Here is an 8,673-nt window from a genome sequence, read left to right as displayed (position 1 = left end):
AAGAGAATAGAAAAAAAAAAAAGAAAAAAGGGTCAAGCTGCAACTCGCTTGTCATGGCAATATATGCTTGTGGGAGCTGGAAATCTTTTGGTCAGTAATAATTGCAATTATATCAAGAAAATTGGCATTTGAAGAAACAAAAGAAGAGAGTAAAAATGGAAAGATAGAGATACAGAGGCTTCTTAGAGATATTTACACTCGTGTTTCCTCAAATATCGGTCATAGTAGCAATCTCCCCCGTGATAAAAGATTTCATGCTCCCAAGGGAGCATATTTTCCATTTACTCCCTTGATCTAAATCCAATCTTTGAGTATTTTTAGGACCCCAAAATTTACGTGTAACCTCTTCAACCCATATGTCATACTAGATGAAAAAATTTTCAAATATATCTCTATGGATTTTTAGAAAAAAATAATGCCTCAAGATTGAATAGAAACCATCCAATTTTTGAAGGGTGAGTTCTAAGTTAAAAAAAAAAAAAAAGTCATAATACAAAATTTCTCCTGAATATAATCAACTAATGATATTTGGAATTCGGATGAAACTGAGGATTCCATCACAAGTCATTTTAGGTTTGCTATTTGATTACTCTTGATGTTCACCGAGACTGTAGAATTGATAACCAATCGATCGTTCCTTCTTGAGTACTTCTGTCAAGGGGAAACTGCAGACAACCGCCCGCTCTTCTAAAAGGTCGGGCTACCTTGCCGACCTCCACGAACTCCACTCTACAATACCTCAAAAGAATGGGTCAAACTTGCCAATCAAAAAAACCTTCCGAAGTTGGCCTTTTGCCCGAGGGAGTAAGTGTACACTATTTTATGTTTATATCCTTTTTTACCTTTTCAATTTTCCTAAGATGCCGCACTTTGGACCTTGAAGTGATAATGAGTTCAGAACGAAGTCCCGAACATTTCCTGTTTTGCTGTGACTTTAGACCTTCATTATTTGGAGTTCAGTTATTTTTACTGACTTCAAACCTCTATAGTCCGAAGTCACGTTGTCAAGTTATTTTTACTGACTTCAAACCTCCATAGTCCGAAGTCGGGTTTTTTATTGACTCCAGATTTTCATGGTCCAAAGTCAAGTTCTATCAAAATAATTGTCTTGATTGTCTTTAAGGTTCGAAGTCATTTTAGCAAGTCTTAACCTCAAAGTCTGAAGTCAAACGGTCTAACTTTTAATTTAAGTCAAGTGGCTTCCAATCTTGAAGACATGAAGTCATCACTTTGAGTTTCAGCTTTGGACGTTCAAAATTAGAAGCTAAGAATTGTCTTCTTGCTCCAAAGTAGGGCATTTTGGAAAAAAATATAAGAAAACGGTATGAACGTGAAAAACAAGAATTTGAGGAGATAATAATTTTAGTTTGGGGCAAAACAAGCCCAAATTTCTCTTTTTTCAAAGTAAAGGATTTTATTTTAAAAAGAAAAAAGTTTATATAAGGTTGACGCTTAAACAATCAAATTAAGATGCACCGCAAAAATTCATTACAAGAGGTTGTTTTAATATCAAAAAACCCTCAAATCAATCATCTCGACCTCGAGATGTATAGATATGAAAAAAATAGATTTTATGTTTGGGAAATAGTTCATCTTGTAATGCATTATATGAGCCATCAATTTTCAATATTGTCAAGTGCTCATAGATCTACTCGATCTACAGTAGTTTTTAAGCTTTAAATTTTATAATTAGAAATGAAAATATATTTTTAGACAATCACAAAGATTTTTGCTTTTGAAAGAATCATATTTTGATATTATTAAGAGGTGTGCTTTACTTTGATTGTTTAGAGCCTCAACCTTATAGAAATCACAACCGCTAATATTATTTAACAAACAAAATTGGAATGATAATACTATAAATAAATAAAAAAATTTATGCCTTACGTAAAGGCCATTGTTCTGCTCACTATTTGTTGCACATACCATATTTTAACATTCACATCTTTAAGGATTTGTGACTATAAAAATATTTTTTGTACAAAAAAATCATAATCACAAATGGCCATTACATGTGACATCATGCGGTTAAGAATACACCACAAAGTTTAATAAAATTTGTTTCAGACTCTGAACACGATATGTAAAATACCCCTAACCATCTAATTTCACATTTTAAGGCCAAGGTTGATTGTGATTTCTTATACTAAAGATAAATTCATAGGTGTAAAAATTTTGATTCTTTTCCTTATAACATGGCTTTGTTTTCCTCTCTCTGTCTGTGGCATTGATGTTTGTCATGCTCACGGTTCGCATTTCACTAGAGACTTGCATAAAGATTGCAACCAAAATGAAGTGGTAAAAAGACTTGAAATAACCGAGAAGCCATTGTTGAGAGAAACAGGCAAGGAACAAGACATAGTGGCCAGGATATGTATGTAAATTGAGTTGAAACCTAAAGAAAGAAAAGAGTATACCATAATATTGGAAAATGTTTGTTCTATTATGGTTGTGGTTCAATTTTGGAAAATTTACATTTAAATATTGTTTATTTTTATATTAAAAAATAATTCTAGATATTCCATTTTTTTATAGTTAAGTTCTGTTTTTTTTTAGACTATAAAGTGTACTTTAATTTTGCCTCTTTTTTTATGCATCATATGAGCTCAAATTTAGTATGTCTACATTTCTCACCGTTATAAACCTATAAAAAATATTAAAAGAATAATTTTAAATAAATAAAATTATCAAACTCCTCGTATGCTATTTAGGGGCAGTTTTTATCATATTTTACAACTATGAATAATGTTATCTTAATCATTATTTATCTAAAAGTATATTTGTCACTTATGTAGCTAAACAACGGTGTGGTACTTACCTTTCAAAGGGATCGACGAATTTTGATAAATTTATTCTCATACCTTCAGATGTTTGTTATTATAGTTTTCACCTTAAAAATTTGTATTTTACGGTCACTTTTTTTTTTTTCTTATGGCAACAACTTCGGCTCGAAGTTTTGAATTTTCTTCTTCTTTTTTATTTTGCACCGACTTTGGACCTTCATGTTCTGTTCGAACTTTTGAATTCATGGTAGCTGGACTCAAAAATTTCGTCCAACTTTGAATCGAAAGGTTACAAGTCATTGGCGGCTTCCTCCTGGTAATAAACCAAGTCCAAGAAGTATGAAAGGTGAAAAAAGAAAATTTAATCTCCTACCATAAAAAGGTGGGCGGCTGATGAGAAATTTAAAGGAAATCACCTTCCAACACGTGGCCAGGGCAAATAACAGATTTGCAGATATCCTAGCGACTCTAGTATCAGTGGTCAGCATTCCGCCACGAAATGAATTTAAAGCTCTTCTACATCAGACACAAACATGACCCCTCTCCCCCATATTACAGGACAACACAAGAAAGTGACAGTAAAGGAGAAAAGGTGGGAGGGGTGTTCTCTATTAATGCACAAGGCCAGGCAAAAGCTAAACCATGGTACAGTGATGTACTAGCCTTGTTAAAGAATGAGGAATACCCAGAAAGAGCCAGTTTAAAAAGTAAAGAAATCCCTAAGGAGATTTGTTGTAAATTTTGTTATAACGGGTGACCAGATCTATAAAAAATCCTTCAACAAGGTCCTTTTAAGATGTGTCGATTATCCAGAGATCGACCTAATCCTCAATGACGAAGGACACCCTGCGGTAGTAGCCCCGGCTCAGAAAATTAGGTGCCAAGGATATTACTTGACCACAATGGTAGAAGATTGTTGGAAGCATTTTAAAAGTTGTCTTAAATGTCAGATCTATGGGGATCTCATCCACATACCATCCATGCTCATGAACTCAATGTTGCCCATATGGCCATTCGCCAAATGTGCCCTTGACATTGTAGCGATGATACCCCCAAAGGCTTCAAATTAACACATGTTCATTTTGACAGCCATCAAGTACTTTACCAAATGGATCGAAGCCGCTTCCTTCACAAAAGTCGAAGGACAGCATGTGGCCCAGTTCATTAAGAACAACATAGTCTACAGATTTGGGGCCCCGGAAGCAATAATATCATATAATGAGACAAATTTAAAAAATGACACCTTAGCTTGGGTATGCAAAATAACCCAAAAATTCTCATCATCATATTACCTATAAGGAAACAGCCAAAGCTAAAACCGTAAACAAATTCCTTCTTAGGATTATTGACAGGATCGTAGAGAACAAGAGGGATTATTATAAAAATTTGCATGACGTTCTCTAGACCTATCGTGTTACCCCAGGTCTCAATACCTAGTACGGTAACCTACCCCCTTTTTCACAAAGCTTGGGGCATGCCCCCCCTTTCACAAAACTTGGGGCATGCCCCCCCTTTTACAAAACTTGGGGCATGCCCCCTATTTTTCTTACTAAAATTTTCTAATGGAGGCAAGAGAGAGAGTAGAGATCTTAGAGGGAGATAAGAGAGAGTGGCGTGCCACGTCGTGAGGAGAAGAGGAAAAGAGCTCAAGATGTAGAGAATTAGGTCCATCAAGGTGCCTATTTATAGGTTTTCTCTAGGGTTATGAAAAAAAGATCTAGACCATTAATCAAAAGAGACGTGGGGTGATATATCTTAGCCATACAATCATTAGATCAACCATCATGATTAAAAAAAATGTCATGTAACCTTATCCTTCAACTTCCTTAACCTAATCCCGTTAAATAAATAGAATACATAAAATATATAATATTTTTTATTTTCATATTTTCTCTTACACATACTTAAACTTGAAAATTAAATCTCTTAATTTCCAAACTTTATTTTTCCTCTTAGTTGATTGAATGGCCTGTTTTACACGCCTACAAAATAGGATAGAATCCCCACTAAGTGGGGCCTGCTACATATAGGGCCTCTAATGGGTTGCATCACAATGTGCAATTATGATGTGCCTCCATATATTATGTGTTTTATAAAAATAGTAAAACGATTTTTAGATAAAAAATTAATTATTTTATTTCTCTCTCTAAATATTTAAAATACTTAAAATTCAATTTTTCTCTACTTGTAATTCCATTTATGAAAATAAAATATGCAAAGATTTCTAAAAATTCAAATTACCGATCTAAAATCATTTAACATCAAAATAATTAATTCTAAATAATTTTGATGGGATTTGGATCCAATTAGATCAAGGAATTATTAATTTGCTAAATCACTACATCACACTCACTTTCTCAAACTAACCCAACAGTTCCGCTGACTTACAAACCATCGCAGGGGTTCATGATTGGGTTACCAAAGTCAGCCAATAAGTGATGGGACACAATTTTAGTCTATGAATTATAGATTCTCCCCTAGAGACTAGTCCAAAGTAATACATACCTGGTGCAACCACAACTCTATGATGCATAACGTCACCTCTCACAAATGTACATGTATCACCCTCAATGGTGACTCTCTTTCTCAATATGGCTTTCATATGTACATACCATGTGATAGTTTAGTGATGAGGCTTTGTTCATCATCTCTATAAGCCCACCATCACGTATAAGGGCCACACAGTCCATTGACTCACTACCCTGGGAACCTCCGATCTCATCATGGGATAACCCTGCTAACCCTCCTCAGTTGTGCTTTATACCCAGGTAATTAAGGGTTTTCCAACTTGATTGGCCTAACACGTTAAGCCTAGTCCAAATATCGGCAAATAGCAATTGTCTGTCTCTATCCCTCAGGACCAATACTCTCACTAGATTTTATTGTTCCATTATATACAATATTGATTCCAAATTATCATAAGGCATTTAATGGCCACAAATATGCAACATGAGGGAGGTACACCGAAGGAAAACTCTTGAACTCTTGAACTGCGAAGAGATGGTAAGACATTAAGGAAGGAGGTACTCAAGAATTATTAGTCCCTTTGATCCAGTTGGTGCCGATCTGGCCCTAATGAAAAATCCAACTTAATAAAAATCTTCTTTTCAAATGTTTTGGGGACGATTATATGCCTTTAAGAGCTTCTAAATTATTGGGGTAAAATGCTTTTCAAAATTAGAGTTCAGCTCATTTCCAAGCAAGTTAAACCACACTAATTCTTTATTTCCACCAAAGGGACCATAGGTGATTAAATTGTAAGCTCCATATCCTATTTTTTAAAAGAGTTTTGAAAAATCATCTATCACCTATTTAAAACATTTTCAAGATAATTTTTGAAAATGGAGTCCATACTCCACTGTTGCTTGAGTCTAAATACTACGTTATGGAAATGTCATTTCCCCGCCAATGAAGAGGTAACCAGTATAAAGAGTTTCTCTCACCCGCGTTCCTGAGGCAAAAGGGGGGACCCATTTTCTGTATGTGTGCACCTTCTTAAAAAAAACAAGCTAGCAAATCTGGCAAATCAGTCCACAAGGATCAAGACATGTCGTTTGTAAGATATGCATACGTTCGGCGTAGCATACAGCTAACCTGTATGTGCAAAAGGCTCTACGTATCTAGTGCAATCGATGACCACCCATTTGATTTGCATACCCTCAAAACATTCTATGAGTATAATCAAATACTCTTTTAAATCAAATACGACTTGGTGTCACGAATATGTGTGTACAATCGGTGGATGCCCCCCTAAGTATATGCGCATGCAATCGATGGACGTGTTGGGTGTATTTTTAGTCACTTCTAGGACTAGCTACATTCTAACAAAAGCTCGATGGGGAAATAACACGATCATGATTAAAATGATATGCCTCGAGTTAAGTATATCATTAAACAATTGCGAGTAGTGATTTCAACGTACGCTCAATAAGGATATGCAAACTAGATGAGAAAATCCCTTGAAGATATGATTTGAAAGGGTAGATATGTCTTTTAGTCACATATGAGACTCAGTGTGTTCTAATGAACGCTCGAGATATTGAAGATACTTATATATGGCAAAGCCTATCACGCACATTGGATAGTTATCTTAATGCACAGTTAATAAGATACGTGTATGGTTCTTGACCTACTCAGATATACTCCACATGATATGAAATATATGATATGATCAGGATTCCCATATGAAGGTCTTGTTATGCCTAAAGAGTCTTTAGCTAGTCCCTAAATGTTCTAATTTAATGACTGATAAATATATGATGCCCATGGTTCATCAGCCGAGGATATTCAAGGTTGGCATGAAAATCAATGCCATCTTGTTTTGAGACAATTTCTAAGGCCCGATATATCTGTCCAAGTGATATATGGAGGAATTAGATGCGGTTTGATTTCACAGCATTTGTCGTTAGTTATTTGGTAACTTATGAGCAATGGTTCTTTTAATCCATTAGTTAAAATGTGGCGTTCTAATAGACAGAGCATAAGGGTAACCTCGCCATGTGTTGATATATTGAAGAAAATCCTTGAAAATGTACATGTTACAGCCCAATATGCCTTAAAGTCCAGGAGTAATATAACTTGGACAATATTTGGATTTAGCTTAGCCCATGTCCGTATCTATCGTCAGTTTTCGATATTAAGCTGAGAATCTCAAATATCCGTATTTGAGGCATTATAACCCTCTCCCCAAAGTTTCATACTAATCAGAGGTGGCTTAACTCATCATTTGTATTGCTCGTGGGTTAAGGCCTTAAAAGCCTTATACCCCGTGCATAGCAATCAGGATGATACTTGGTCACCAAAATTAGGATTTCTCCCTCGATATGAGGAGTCTTCTCCTAAGACTGGAGCCATTAGATTCATGACTTGATTCTCTATCACTCTTAACTGGTGTGAGAATATTTGAGGCATATGGAGGGAGCGGTTGCATTCACAATTCTCTAATGGTGCTAATGTGTACTCCAGTAGAAATGCATTGACTTTGAAGGATCGTATCTCCTTCATCAACAATCCATTTTTAACAAGATTTAAACCATTTGGTTCATCTATCAGCCCTCTTTAATCTCACCAAATGTCGTGATTAAAGAGTATGCACGAAGAAAGAAATTAAAGATATACATAAATGTGTCAAATTAAGTAGCAAAACTTGAACGAATGGGCAATGGGAAGCAGCAGCATCTTGATTTTCCTCGTTGGATTTCGTATCTACAAATTTGAAATTCAAAATTAAAGATGATTATCAATTGGATGATATGCTAGGTGCAAACAGATTGAGCAGCGTGAAGAGATAAACACGAATTCAGGAACAAGAGTTGCGTATAATGAAGTTGAATTCAAAAGGACAAGCCAGAAAATTCAAATTCACAAAGGATAAGTGTAAGACCAGTGAACAAGTTCAAATTTGCATAAGACTAGGTTCAAATTCATATGAGACCAAACCAACCCATGAATTCAAATTTACGAAGAGGATGAAGGTAAGTATAAAGCCTGGTTTATAAATTCAAATACAAAATTATATGAAGAATCAACGCAGAAGTCAAAGAAAGGATAGACAACACCATGAAATCAATGACGCAAATTGAACAATCATAGCCTTATTGTTATCAACTGAAGATTAGAGCTTATCGCTTCATGAATATTATATAAACCCCGCTACTAATCAAGAGAGGGGTTCACATTTCTTTCTAGGCACAAATCTCATTTGTACACTCTAAGTGTTAGACATTTATTAGTGAAAGTAAGAGAGTGATGAAATAGTGATTGTAATACGTAGAAGAGAGAGAGAGAGAGAGAGAGAGAGAGAGAGATTTGTTTCATGCTCCAACTACCCCCTTAAGGCCGTTCTCAAATGAGAAATCAGACACAGAAGTAACATCCATGCGGGTTGAAG

This window comes from Amborella trichopoda, chromosome 5 (genome assembly GCF_054954075.1).
Source record: "Amborella trichopoda isolate Santa Cruz 75 chromosome 5, AtrichopodaSantaCruz75HAP2 v2.0, whole genome shotgun sequence".
Classification (NCBI taxonomy): domain Eukaryota; kingdom Viridiplantae; phylum Streptophyta; class Magnoliopsida; order Amborellales; family Amborellaceae; genus Amborella; species Amborella trichopoda.
The sequence above is the reverse complement of the archived record's forward strand: the minus strand, read 5'-3'. Positions refer to the sequence as shown.